The following is a 15,595-nucleotide window of genomic DNA, read 5'->3' on the forward strand; positions in this document are numbered from 1 at the left end:
AAGAAGAGCTGGGTGAGTCGAGCACAATTTCCTCAAAGGGAACTTCTTCGTCTTCTTCTTTATTTTATGGCTCACCGCGTTTGCAGTTTCTAGCCAAAGTTGCTGAGTTCAGGTTCTATTGTTAATATCTATGTTCCAAACTGTTGTTCAATATCATTCACTTTCTTCAAAACACTGTCTTCCTGTTCTTATGGTATAACAGTTTTGTGAACTCTCATGAATTGAGTACACCAATCAATTATCTTTGTAATTATTTAGCTTCATCAATTTCATTGGCTCCATCAATGTAACAATTTCTTTGTGTAACCTTAGATGCAGTTGGAAAATTGGTTGTTCCCTCTTCAATTAACTGCTGTTATGCTCAGGTTGGTAGAAATTATGATGGCACAAAGCCAAATGTGACCCTTCTTATCTTATATCGGTACTGGCTTTGTGCTGAAACTTCGTGAAATTTTCTCCAATATTGTGCGTTTTGAAACGAAGAACTATATCTGAAGATCATCGTAGGGGCGTTGGACCGACCATCAGTATAACATTTAATGATGGCCCAGTTGTTTTTGTTGGTGCATCAAATACTATTCATGTGTTAATGCTGCTGTTATTAGGTTTGAAGACTGTGAGTACAAGAGTTGTGAGAATTCTGCGGACGACCTTGTCCAAGGTCAATTGACAATATGGTGTATTTTGTCAAAAATTAAGCTATATTTTCATATCTTTTTGTGAATTTTGCTATTTCTAAGTGTAGCAAATTATCTAATCATGCTACGAATTCTAAACCCTCGTACTAGGATGATTAACAAGAGTTTAATTCTTGAATATCTGGCTTGGGAATATTCTACTCTCCGAGTCAGGCGACTCTGTTCATTAGTTGTGTGTGTGTGTGTGTGTGTGTGTGTGTGTGTGTGTGTGTGTGTGTGTGTGTGTGTGTGTGTGTGTGTATATATATATATATATATATTAAAAACAAACATAACCCTACAGCACCTTGGCGGGCCTTGGCTTACCTACCGACTGCTGGTCTCCCTCCCACACTGTTCCGCCATCACCTGTTATAGCGTGGAGGTCTTAGACCAGTATTGGGGTGACGGGTGATCAGCCCGATGAACCCCCAGCTGTTGTTGTAGGTCTTCTTGACCGGGTTACGCTCACTCATTCAGAGCTTCCCAATTTCCTCACGATGGTGGGTTGCCACCAGCCCTATACGTAGGCCGAATAAATTCCGACCAGAGCCGGATTCGAACCTACGCCGTCCCGCAGCAAACGATCTCAAGACGAGTGAACGCCTTAACCCGCTCGACTACGGAGGAGGACATATATATATATTAGTATGCATTTTTCTTCTTCTCTCCTCTACACTTGCAGATTTTATGAGCTCATTTATTTCCTAATGATGGCCACTTCCGGTTTACCTACTTTCGGTTTTGCCTACTTCCGGTTATGCCAGTATTACCAAGATTGGTCTGTATGGTTGCTTCTTCTATATATATAATACTTTATTTTACTATTTTTATATACTTAAGCATAGACTAGTTTCTCTAGCAAAATCTATATATAATAACTAATACCCAAAATATTTTACTATTTTTGATGTACTTAAGCATAGACTAGTTTCTCTAGCAAAATCTATATATAATAACTAATACCCAAAATATTTTACAATTTTTGATAAACTTAAGCATAGACTAGTGTCTCTAGCAAATTCTATATTTAATAACCAATACCCAAAATATTTTACTATTTCTGATATACTTAAGCATAAACTTGTGTCTCCAGCAAAATCTATATATAATAACCATTACCCAAAATAATTTACTATTCTTGATACACTTAAGCAAAGATTAGTTTCTATTCAATTTTCTTAAAGTGTTTGTGATAAATATATTATCTCCAAGTGAGATTGAAATTTTGACACCCTCTAGAGTTGTGATATATCCAGTGGTCAGAAGTAGCGAGCTACTTGTAGCGTCGCTACTGTAGCTAGCTACAAAATTTGTAGCTGTAGCTGTAGCGACGCTACATTTTGAAAATTGTAGTTGTAGCGGTAGCAAAGCTACAAAATTCCTGTAGTTGTAGCGAAAATTTCGCTACAGCTACATTTCTTCTCAGCATTTTGAGGTGAATTTTGAATGTGGCAACAGCGTCAGAAAAATCGACAATAACCCTTAATTTTGCAGGAGGTTCATAAAGAGAGACTATTACATGGAGATACAGATTATCTAGATTATAGATGTCTGCGTAATTTATTTAATTAGTATCTGAATAATTCATATATCCAGATAACTAACTGACATATGTGTATATGAATATATTCCGGCTAACAGCTACGTTTCTTTAGCTGCATCGCTATTTTGGGGAGAAACATGCCTCAATTGCTGCACCACTGGAAAAAAGTGCCTCGTTTGCGTCACCCTCGGAACAAATCCTGTGGATATTCATGGTGTAAGAGACACCAAAATGTCATTAATTGCTGTGTAAGACACAACTTGCAGTGCAAAAACGAGCGATGGATTTTCCACTGCACGGACAAGGGAATAGTGCCAGCAATAAATGGCTCAGTACGTTAACAGCATTGATCATCGTCAGTATATAGGATCTCACCAGCAAGAAATTATTGTTACAAGAATGATAGAGTTTCTGGAATTACAATTATTTTGGGATAGTAGTTGTAGACAAATTTTAAAATTACAATACGTTTAGAACACTCAGGTTTACACGACAGTTTCCTCAATATTTTTTTAATATTACAAAAAGTATGTACGAGTTATTGACTTTCCTGCAGAAATGACAATTTTCTTTAGTTAATATACATAGTTTTCAAATTTATGTATTTCTCCTACTTTTGCGTCACTTTTCTGTAACTTTTGATAATCATGACATCATCATCATCCTTCGCTGTTTCCTGCCTCTGGCTGGGTCGGCATAGAAGTCAAGTCTCTCCATTTTTTCCTGGTCTTTCACCACTCCTCTCTTTCCACGGTGTTCCAATCTTGTCCTCTTCTCCTAACACTCTCCACTATCTACCCTTTCCATCGACATCTTGGTCTGGTCTCCCCCTTGGCCTTATTCCCACTCCTTGTGCATTGTAAGCTCTTACTGGTAGTCTTTCTGCATCCATCCTCTTCATGTGTCCGAACCATCTCATCTGTGCCTGATATATTCTGTCCTGAAGCTTCACTACACCCACTGTCTGTCGGATCTCCTCATTTCTTATTCTATCTCTTCTAGTCTTCCTCAAAAGACTCCTTAAAAATTTAATCTCCACTGTCTGCATATTTTCTTTGTCTCTCTATGTCATTGTCCAAGTCTCTGCTCCATACGTAATTATTGGCACATAGTATGTGTTATATATATTACCTTCTTGCATTTCACAGGTACATCCCTGTTCCATATTAATCTTCAAACGCTTTGATGTAGTCCACCACCCATTTGTCCTCTTCTGTTTACCTCCTCATCTATTGTTCCACTTCTCTCAATCATGACAATGAGGATGAATGGTTTATTTAATTATTCTCTTATCTATAGTCGCTTTCTGCCACTTTCGGCTAATTGTGAGAACGAGGAAGAATGATGAATGATGAGCAGTGCGAGAAATGGACGAGCAGGAGGATCTCATCCTCCCAACTTGGCGTCTTTCCTAGTTTTTGTTTTGAGTCTATTTTATGCATAGATAAGCTGATCAAGACTGGATCCTAACCACTATGTGCCTCCGCTGGGTATCGAACCTGGGGCCCTTTTGTAGTCAAAGGGCTCCAGGTACTTTTCATTCAAAATGATGACTTCATATCAGTCTAGAGAAAATGAAATATTTATTCTCAAGAAAAATATGTTGATGTGAACATAAATACGTAATCCTACCAAATTGTGTGTGTGTATAGTTGTAATAATTAATTTGGATAACACCCTAATTGCAATATTCATATATCAAATTTGAATTGATATGCCACTTGCATAGGTTTGGTATTCTCACAAACTATAGTAAAAATAAGTAACTGAAGTAACACTGCTATCAAAATTATGGAATGACTGGAATCATGATAATAAATAACAGAATCTACCTACCAGTAGTAGGGGATTTTTTAATACCCATACGGTTTTCATTTTTTTTATGCAGAAGTAGCGCAAAAAGTAGCGAAGTAGCGAGTAGCGAACAGGAGTAGCGTAGCAAGCTATTTTTTGGTAAATGTAGCTGTAGCTGTAGCGAAGCTACATTTTGGAAGAGTAGCTGTAGCTGTAGCGAAGCTACTTTTAAAATGTAGCGTTCTGATCACTGGATATATCGAGAAAAAATATATATAAATACCAAATAAAAACAATGGTAAATCCTACTTGTAAAACTGAATGCCACATTTGTGGTAAATTCATATCTAAAACAAATTTGTCAAAACACTTGGCAATATGCACTGGCCAACCCAAAAATCCTATATTACCAACCCAACCATGTCCCTATTGTGGAAATCTTATTAGCATACCTAATTTAAACAGACATAAGAAGAGTTGTGAATCTCAACCATCAACTAGCCAGACCAATCCTAGAAAAAGACAAGCAGATATATCTCCAACTGATGGCCCTGAACCAAAATAAAGTAGATTTTTGGCTACACCTAATACAACAGCTTTTGGTGGTCGTCTCAATGATTACTCCTTCAAATCAGAGCCACACTGTGATATCAACAATTTCTTGGAGAACATAAAATCATTAATAATAGAACTCCTAATAAATAAACTTAAAAATAAATCTATCAAGTTTAATACTACTCTATCCTCTGAATATGAGAAACCTGAAGAAACACGTCATGTACATCACCATTGTTCCAAGACTCAGACTCTATATTTGAGTGATATAGATAATTTGGAACACATCTATGCCCAGCTTATGGACATATAACTTAGAAAACATGAGGAATTTGAGGCTAAAGGATCTGGATGAAAATTATGTGGGACTCAACATAAACTAGAATTGAAAATAAGTAAATTCTCACCCTTTTCTGCTGCTACTTATGTCCCTCTTCCAGTGAATATTCAAAATAAGAAAGCAGTAGTCAATATAAAAAATAAAGATAACAAGTGTTTTCTGTGGTGTGTCTTGGCAAAACTTTACCCAGTTGATAGGAAAGACAATCCAGAGCTAGTTCATCATTATATGAAGTATGAGACAGAGTATAAACATATTATGTCAAATATCCAGAATCCTGTTGCTATATCTGATATAACAAAATTTGAAAAACAGGCAAAATAACTCTTAGCAATCAATGTGTATTCCTATTCAGATAATAATTTTGTATGCCCTCTCAGAATAAGCACCAACAATAATAATAATGCTACTGAGATTGATGTTACTTATTTCAGATGACAAGAATTTCCATTACTGTCTTATTCGTAATCTCTCTCCTCTGGTTAGAAGTTAAATAACCAAACATAAGGGGGAAATTAAGATTTGTCATATGTGTTTGACCATACTTGATAATCAAGTTCAACAGAACTATGTCAAATTTAATAATCCAGAAATTGCTAACCAGACTTGAAGAACACAAACTATACTGTGGTGAGAACAAGCCTGTGCGTATGATTATGCCCAAGCCAAAAGAGGTTGAGAAATTCAAACAACACAAGGCTCTGTTGGAGCATCCAGCTATAATAATAGCAGATTTTGAGGCATTTCTCAAACCAATCAACTATTCCGATCCTGATCTTGAAATCTTCTACTACATCTTACAACTCCATGAGGTTTGTAGTTATGGTTATGTAGTTGTGTGGTGCAATTTATTAGAACCTAATGAGCCTTATATATACACATAGGACCTAATCCTGTCAAACATTTTTTTCCAAAAAATAAAAGTAGAAGTGAGGAAAATTGGTATGGTATTATCTGTGTCAAAACCAAGAGTGCCATTGTCTGCTGCTGAAGAGCAATTATATGATGCTACTGAAATTTGCCCACAGTGCAATTTATATTTTACAAATAAAAATAAAAAAGTTGATCACCTTTGTCATTTCACAGGAAAGAATCTTGGGGTCTTGTGTAATAGCTGTAATCTCAAAATACAGAGAGACAAAGTTGTCCCCATATTCTTTCATAATGGCAGTGGCTATGATTTCCACCATTTGGTTAAGCATCTTAGTTATTATACAGAGAACATAGAAGTCCTAGCAGAGAATCAAGAGAGATATATTAGTCTCAGCAAAACAGTAAAAATTCCTTGTGGTGGTATTATTAAGATGAGATTCCTAGACTCAATGAGATTTCTCTCTGCTGGATTGGATGCTTTTGCCAGGAAACTATCTGATGACCAGTTCCAAATTACAACTAATAGTTTTCCTAGTTTGGGCATAGAACATATTAGACAAAAGTTGGCCTATCCAAATGAATATGTGGCTGACCATAATACGTGTAATGATGAATCTCTTCTTCCACAATAGGAGTTCCACAGCCAACTCAGGGAAAAGAATATTACAGATAAAGATTACCATCATGTACAACTGATGTGAAAGAAATTAGGGTGTAGGACACTGGGAAATTACCATGATGCCTATCTAAAATTGGATGTGACAATTCTTGCTGATGTATTTCAGGCCTTTAGAAAATTGTCTATGAATATCTATAAATTGGACCCAGCACACTTTTATAGCTCCCAGGGTTAGCTTGGCAGCTATGTTGTTGAAAACAAAAATTCAGTTGGAGCTGATTACAGACGTAGACATGCTTCTCTTCATAGAAAGAGCTATACGTGGGGGCATGGTACAATGCACACAAAGATATGCAAGGGCCAACAACATACATATGACAGAATATAACACAAATGAACCTTCTAGCTACATATTCTATGTTGATGTAAATAATTTATATGATTATTCAATGATGCATGAACTCCCCTATGGTGGTTTTGAGTGGATAGAACCTACATCAATAGATATACAAAATTTTGATGATACTAAGTATGGTTTCTTTGCTGAGGTGGATTTTGTGTTTCCTCGTGAATTACACAATCTGTTTTCTGATTTGCCACCAGCTTCTGAGTTCAAGTGTCCACCTGAATTAAAACAAAAGAAGTTTCTAATGACTCTTGACCCTAAAGAGAGATATGTCATACACTATAGGAATCTCAAATTTGTAATGGAGAAAAAGGTGCAAATTCGAAGTGTTCTTAGATTCAAACATTCAGAGTGGTTGAGGCCTTATATTGAAACTAACACAAGACACAGAACACTAGCTACTTCAGATTTAGATAAGGAGTTTTTCAAATTGATGAATAATGCTGTCTATGGTAAGACTATGGAGATTATTAGGAAGCATGTAGATGTAAGACTGCCTACAGGTGTCTTACTATCACAAAACTCTGTTACACATAGAGTGGAATTAATTTCTGCAACTGAAACAGTTGATCTAGGTACACTTGGTAAACTACTGGGTTTTGAAAATAATACAAACTTGAGCCTGCCATCAAACACATAGGTGGCAATATTCCTAAATTCTTGGCCATAGAGACTTTACAATGAATATTCAATGTAGCAGAAGGAATGATTACTAATTCTGATGGCAGCATAGGTAGTCACAAACAAACTGGAATCATAGCAACTTTCAAACCAAATTTGAGTTCATGGAGCCTATCTTCTACACACCCTCCTCACCATAACTATTTTCCAGTATCCCACAATCGTATAGACCACATAGAGTTAGTAGTAACCAACGAAAAAGGTGAAATGGTAGATTTTGCAGGTGCCTCCAGAACAGCAATCATAGAAATTAATATATAAAATAACCATTAACATGAAGCATATTGAAAGTTATGAATTATAATCTTTCACTCCCAATCGTCGTACATTTGCTAATCTCAATTAACCCAATCAGAAATTTAATTTGATGTGTATGTGGGTGACAGTTTTGTACATCCTCACAGAGCTGACTTGTATATTAAATTTGAAGTAGTAAAAAATGAAAATAATGAAGCATTTCCCCCTGGTGCAAACACCGAAATCGACAAAATATCCGTTGTGGTTTGACAATGAAGTTCTCCTGGTGCTAAAAAAACAAAAAGGAAGCCTGGAACCTGTGGAAACAAAGTCCCAATGTGCATACACACCAAACGTTCTGTAGTATTAGACGTCACTCCAAGTATTTACTTAAGAAAAAATATAAGGACTACGTAGACAACGTAACAGCACAGTGCCTTACCAATCCGAAGAAATTCTTTACTTTGTTAAATTCAAGAAAGCAAAAACCACGCGTCCCCATGGAAATCAAGTACAAATCGGAATCAGCCTGTGGAGATAAAAGAGTGCACTTATTCAACAGTTTCTTTCACGAAAACTTCACCTCGCATGCTTCAACCAACCTACTCCCCGACGTGCAGTCTGTCTGTTCACACTCTCTGTCCACTATCAAAACCTCTTCTCATGAAGTTAAATCTCTCTTTGCCTCATTACCCATACACCGCTCTTTAGGACCAGATGAAATTCCCACGATTTTCCTCCGTAACACTGCCGACTTCTTGGCTCATCCTCTCTCTCTCTTGCTAAATAGGTGCTTCTCTGAAGGCGTGTTTCCTCAGATGTTCAAGAAAGCCAACGTTGTACCCATTCACAAATCTGGAGACAAAAATAGTGCTACATCCTACAGACCAATATCACTCCTGTCACCTCTGTCCATAATCTGTGAAAAAATCATTAAGGACAGATTATTCAGATTTACATCTCCGCATATCAATACTGCCCAACACGGGTTTCTTCCAGGTAGCTCTTGCTTGACTAATCTTTCAGTTCTCCTTTCACATGCCACTAGGACTATTTCCAAAAATTCCCAGCTAGATGTGATATACTTGGATATTTCAAAAGCCTTTGACAAAATAAACCATGCTCTTCTTATTCACAAATTACAAACTAGATTTAACATACATGGCAAATTTCTCTCCTTAATCCAGGATTATTTACACTCACGGACACAGCGTGTCACCCTTTCAGGCGCCTCTTCTGATTTTCTTCCTGTCCTGTCTGGGGTACCACAAGGGAGCGTCTTGGGCCCTCTTTTGTTCATCCTATACATGGACGATCTCCCTCAAAGACTTTCCTCATTTCCTGTCAATTTACTCGATTTACTGACGACTGTAAACTTTTCAAAGAAATCTCAACCACGCAAGATGCTGTGATTCTCCAGAATGCTCTTTCCGAACTTGTCACATGGTGTAACCAGTGGAATCTACAACTTAACCCGCAGAAATGTTCCTCCCTCACAGTCTCTTTAAAAAAGAAAACAATACATTCTCATTATGTTCTTGATAACAATTATATTACTACAGTTGCGACCCAAAAAGATCTAGGTGTTATCATAGATGAAAAACTGAACTTTAAGGAACACATCGCAGCTACAACTAAAAGTGCAATGCGCCTCTTAGGCCTCCTGTACAGATTCACTGAAATTGATACTCCAACTTCTCTTAGCCTGTTTTTCAAGTCATTCATTTCTCCGATTCTCGAATACTGTTCTCCAGTCTGGGCCATGGCTTCCAATACAAATCTTTCTAGCATGGATTCCGTCCTCAGCTTCTTTACCGCCATTGTTCGTCATAGAATTCCTTCTTTGCGGCATCTTCAGAAACCTGACATCCTGACTACTTTGAACATTCAGTTACTGCAGACCCGACGCGATATGGCCGATATGAATTTTTTCTATAAAATCATCAACGGGAAATTAAGATCTGAATCTCTTCTTACAGAATTCAACTTCAGAGTTCCCTCTCGATCGACCCGAAACACTGAATTGTTCCACACCTCCACAGCTAGGCTTTTTCTTATACAGCGCGCTCTATTCCACAGGCTGCCCCAGTTCTACAATAATTTACCCATAAACATAGACATTTTTGCCCCTGAAAGCGTTTTCCGATCTTCCCTAAAAATGAATATGTAAATCTTTGTTTGTTTCCTTGTTTATGCCTTATGTTTATATTGAACTTTTCTTGTTTTTACCTTAAACCATCTTCACTTGTTCTTGTTATTTGTTAGAGTTTTCAGTGTAAAATGGCCTTAAAAGTGCTGTATCTGAAACTTTGAATAAATAAATAAATAAATAAATAAAATAAACTAGTAGATAATTTTGTACCACACTTGTTCTCTCAAGTAGAAATTAGAAAACATGGTACTGTGATAGATAGAGTAGACTATCCTGGTATTACTTCTACTGCCATAGGAACACTTACATTTTTCAAAGTAGATGCAACGTATTACCAGGCGGGGGGATTTGAATCAGGAACCAAAATTCTGACAATAAACCACACAGTACTGTTCCCCATGCGTCTGCTGCCAGGTTTCTTCTCAGACTACAAGGACATCATGTGGAAAGATGGTTTGAGAATTACTTTTCATAGGATAGCCAATGATACTAATGCTCTTATGCGTTACAGTACCTTAAATGCAGATGTTACAACACTTCCAACATGCTACCTGAAGCAGCCAAGTGTATTATCAAGACCATGGAGCTGAGTATACCAGTAATAGAATACAAAACTAATTATGCTCTCAAATACAAAGCAAATATTCTGAAAAATCCACAAGTTCCTATTTAATTTTACACTTACCAGTGTGTCCAAAAACTAGCCTCTGGTGGGAATTACGAATTTGATGCTACTAATCAATTCAGTAGTATACAGTATGATATGCCAGATTTTGTAATTGTACTGTTCCAGACTGGGACAGAAAACACACAAGAAAAAGATTCCAACAAATTTGATAATTGCAAGACAAAAATATTTATCTTAAAAATGGATGTAATGAGATTTTTCCTCATGAAAACTATAATCTGGACATAGCACAAGATGACTATCTCAAATTATATGAAGCATGCACTGCTTACAAAAGAGTGACTGAGGGAAACATCGATGTATGCTACACTCCCAACGAATTCAAGTCACACAGACCTATGTTTGTCATCAACACATCGAAAAGTAAACAAGTGGTAGTCAATGATAGAACAAATATCAAAATTGTATGTGAATTCCATGAGCCTGTGCCTGACAACACTTTATGTAGTGTTATTCTTATTGCAGAGAAGACTTTTGTTTATGATGTGAAGAATGAGAGAGTCACAGAACAATTTTAGTTGCTAAAAAATATTTTTATTTACTAGACCACAATAATACTGTCTCATCTGAACTTTTAACTCAGTTCTAACAATACTACAGAATACATTAAAATAATATTCACTTTTCTTAATACTAAATAGTCAAAGTACATATAAAATTTATAAGCAAAGCAGAGTGTCTAAAAATAACTAGTAATCAAGTAGTCAGTAGTTTTTTTTATATCTAAGAAACTACCTTGACACAATTCTCAAACAAGACTAACCACCTGCTTGGAGTATAACCCCAAGTACACTCTCAACCAATCAACAGAGTGTCACATGACCCTGGGGGTAGAATATTGCTGAGCTAGCTTGGTTCGGGACATTCCCGAATTTCACTTACAAGTATAAGTTCCAATTCTCAAAATCTGCAAGTGTAGAGGAGAGGAGAAGGAAGAAGCATAGTAATATATACACACACCCAACTAATGAACAGTCACGTGATCCTGAGAGTAGAATATTCCCAAGCCAGACATTCAAGTATTAAACTCTTGTTAATCATACTAGTACGAGGGTTTAGAATTCGTAGCATGATTAGACAATTTGCTACACTTAGAAATTAGCTAACTCCACAAAAAGATATGTAAATATAGCTTAATTTTGGCCAAAATAGACCATAATGTCAATTGACCTTGGACAAGGTCGTCCGCAGAATTCTCTCAGCTCTTCTACTACTGTGTGATGAGGTACAGTAAGTAGCATACTTCAGCTTCATTTTGATCTCGTACTGGTTACATATGTCCCAGCATTTCATGCTCCTCGAGTATAGAGTTACACACATTTCTAAACTCCGGTTGGTGTACAAACCTCTTCTCTAACTGGTGTAGTAATATATACTAATGTCCAAAATTAAAGCAACAAACTGAAATTATTTCCCGTGTGTCCATTTGACCACATAATACGATGAGGTGATAGTAATATTTATGATGTCATAGACAACTGGTTTAAGATAGACAATAAACTAACTGTAATGTGCCCGGATTTTTCAACAAAAATAAATCACGATAGCAACAGGTTAAACTTGGCAAATTTATCAAAAAATCACACGAGGAAAGGATTTCTGTTTGTTGCTTTAATTTTGGATACTAGTGTAGATTCGTGTACGAATTTTGCAATTCTGTAGGAGCTGACGAAATGAGAGACCAACAACGACACGCTCTGTTTCATTTCTGGCGGTATGTTGACTGAAGTTCGTTCTTCGTGATAAATTTGATATGCTTGGTATCTAATGCCAGTCAGGAAGAATAGAAGAGGAAGTGATGAATAGAGTAAGGAAATCTAACAATGCATACTGCCAACTAAGCCAGACCATTTTCGGAAAAAGGAAAATAGATAACCAAAACTAATCTATAAGTGTATAAGTCAGTAGTGGAACCAATTTTACTATAAGGAAGTAAAAGCTGGCCAATAAGTGGAAAAGAGGTTAGAGAAATAACGACAGTAGGGATCAAATGCTTCCGTAGAATAGTTGGTAAAACAAGAAGAGATCGAGTACGAAATGAAAGAATCAGAGAAGAATTAAATCAGAAGAGAAACTGGCACGAAGACAACTAAAATGGTTTGGATATGTGGTAAGAATGGATGAAGATAGAAAAGCAAAAGAATTATTGGAAGCTAGAACAGAGTGAAGGAGAATAAGAGGTAGATCCCGGAAGAGATTCGAAAAAGGAATAAAAGAAATAGGACAAAATAAAGGAAAAGGAATTAGAGAAATGAAGAGGGTGGCAAAGGAACGGAAAAGATAAAAGGATTGGGTGAGGCAACCCCGACGCTATGAGGCAAAGGGGAAAAGAGGAAGAAGAAAAAGGTATCTAATGATGAAGCGGTGTTTATAGGATCCGATCCATTGTAGACGGAATTTGTGCTTAGGTTTCTCTGTCGTGGCTTCCATTCTAACCCGTACCTTACAGTAAACCTCTTCAAAATCCTCTCTGTGATGTTCATAATTCTCGTTTTATACTTTCCTTCTAAATGAGTTTGAGCTTCGTCATATTTTCTCCAAAATGGCGTCAAAGTCTGCAAACGGACCCTTACTTTTTGAATTTCCCCTATTTCTTGAAAAGCATCGACGAATGCTTGGCTTCGTGTTAACTGGCCCTTCAACCTTTCAACAATCCTTTCTCGGCTTAGTCCATTGGAAAGGACAGAAGGGGAGATGTGTAGGAAATAATTACCAGGAAATGTGAAAACAAACTGTGACTTAAGCCTAGCTGACCTCTGTCGTTGTTGTCGCGAAGTTTTCTTGGGTGGGGTTATGACGTCACTTCCTGCTGTAAGACAGAATGACGTAGCAATTTATGGAAATTTTCTTTGATGTGTTTCATCGCAACACATACCACTGGATACCATCTCTGTCTTGTAAAAACATATTCAGCGTATATGCTAGAAACGGAATATCTAACGAAACCACACACGTAACCATTGTGATCGACAAACGTTAGGCACGTAACACACACGAACATACGATTGAGCCTATAATATCCAAACGTAAACTTTGGCTTAGGTAAAAATGATAGTAGCCTATTCCCAGATAGCATGTAAGTTAACTGCAAGTTAAATCGACATTCGATTTAACTTCCAGTTAACTTACGTGCTATCTGGGTTTCGGAACTTAAAATACTACACACAAGTCACTTGGATACAACGCACGAAAACACTGTTCATTCCATGATGGACGAAAGTCGGGACGTCTGTTTTGCTTTGTAACTCGCAGAGATTGTTCACTTGGTATTATAATCCGGTTCAAAGATGGCAAGAAAACGTTGAGCATAAACACTGGTTCACTGATTACACTACTAATATTTAATAATAACTTTAGAGTAGCCGACAAATATGTATCAATATCACTTGATTTCCTATCGTTATTTTTTCGGTCTTTTCCAATAACTCGAGGGGTTGAACAGTCTTGGGAGTAAGTAGCAAAAATTAAATGGCCACGCAGCACAGTAAATACGCGAACTTCTTTACACATACATTATATATACAGTACAAATAAATACATGTACTATAACAGTTTAAAATAATATCGTTGATTATTTCTTTGTAACAAAACTGGAACTGCTTCGAACAGTTACTGTAATTCCCCATTCAATGATAATATTTGAAATAACAAACTGCTTGTAACGCAATTACATTAAATAGTTGTTGTTACTTGAGTGTCTGTAACTCTAACTGGTTACTTTGTAAAATAAGTAACTGCAATTCTTTTTCAAGTAACAAGTAACGAAATTCTTACTTTTACAGTTACTTTCCTATACAATTTCAACAACGAAAAAATCAGAACCAAAATGTTAATCTTCATGTAAACATTTGCTATTGTTACGTGACGTAATTTTTCGAAGTATAAACTTTATTTCTTGCCTTTACGTTTTCATATTTAAACATGTCGATTTTTTTATATTTAATAATATAATTAGTGTAAATTTAACACTGGGACAAGAACAATCGGCTTGCAGTCACATTCTTGTAGCTTCTCTAAAATGAAATTACTGTAAAAATAACTTAGTTACTTGTATGTTTAAAAAGAGTAACTGTAGCTGAGTTATTTTTAGCAAAGTAACTGAGTTACTTTTAAAGGAAAGTTTCCGACGACCGTAAAGAAACAAAATCTAAAGTTCACTTCACAAATCCGCCACGTCATTGAAGACGCCATTTTTCTTCAGCTGGTTTCGAAGTTTGGTTCTACGCACAAGCCACGTGTATTTTATGCGAAAAGAGGCTAATATTCATACATTAGATCATTGAAATTTTTCGTGTAAATACATACGTTGTGTATTGCCTTAAATCTTCAATGCCGGAATCAATTTAACTGAAATTTCCTACAATTTAACTACACTAACGCTATTAACACACTGTTACTTCGAAGACAGCACACTGGACTTCTTCACCCACACCCTCTACAGAGAACTTTCGCAATATGCCATCAAGTGTTGCCAATTCAGAGTTGTAGAAAGAGCTGCGTTTGATTTGATTTGATTTGTTTTATTTTATTCCATGGGCGCCGGAAGAGGAATGGAATTCACATCGTTCATTTAAGGTTACAAAATAACAGAAAGCTTATTATTTCTATTGCTAATAACTAAAAAAAAGGTTTAGTTAGTTAGTATTCGAACAGAAAAATAATAATAATAACCCAAGGCTCGACAGCCCTCGGAACATAGGCGGAGTTCTGGAGGGGTCAGGAGTTGCCGCCCCCCCCAACTTAAAAAACTAAAAAAATAACACATGATTAAGTTCAGTTACTACATTTCTGTTATGAAGCCATACCGCAAATCTTGACGTCTTGCATGTGCGGTATTTGCGCCGCAATAGCGGGTCTTACACGATTTGATTGATGTGTACAGTTTGAAGAAAGAAAAACGTAAAATGACTTTGTGTTGAGTCAACCGTTACTGCTGGGGCATCAAAAGAACTTTTCAATTTAATTTTTCTGAAATTTCTGAAGCTTACTATTGTACCGTAACTTTTTTAAAGTAATACGAGTATTGT

The 15,595-nt window shown here is 36.5% G+C and overlaps 1 protein-coding gene across 2 annotated transcripts in view; it reads right to left on the reverse strand.

The window, feature by feature from the left end:
* LOC145981236 (polyadenylate-binding protein-like) overlaps positions 1–14,995 on the reverse strand; it is a 43,025-nt gene extending 28,030 nt beyond the window's left edge. For both annotated transcript variants that reach the window (XM_083114385.1, XM_083114384.1), the window contains exon 1: positions 14,874–14,995. The gene's annotated coding sequence lies outside the window, so the exon portion shown is untranslated. The remainder of the gene's footprint in view (positions 1–14,873) is intronic.
* Positions 14,996–15,595: the final 600 nt, after the last annotated feature.

Source organism: Lepisma saccharinum, chromosome 29 (assembly GCF_977018435.1).
Source record: "Lepisma saccharinum chromosome 29, izLepSacc3.1, whole genome shotgun sequence".
Classification (NCBI taxonomy): domain Eukaryota; kingdom Metazoa; phylum Arthropoda; class Insecta; order Zygentoma; family Lepismatidae; genus Lepisma; species Lepisma saccharinum.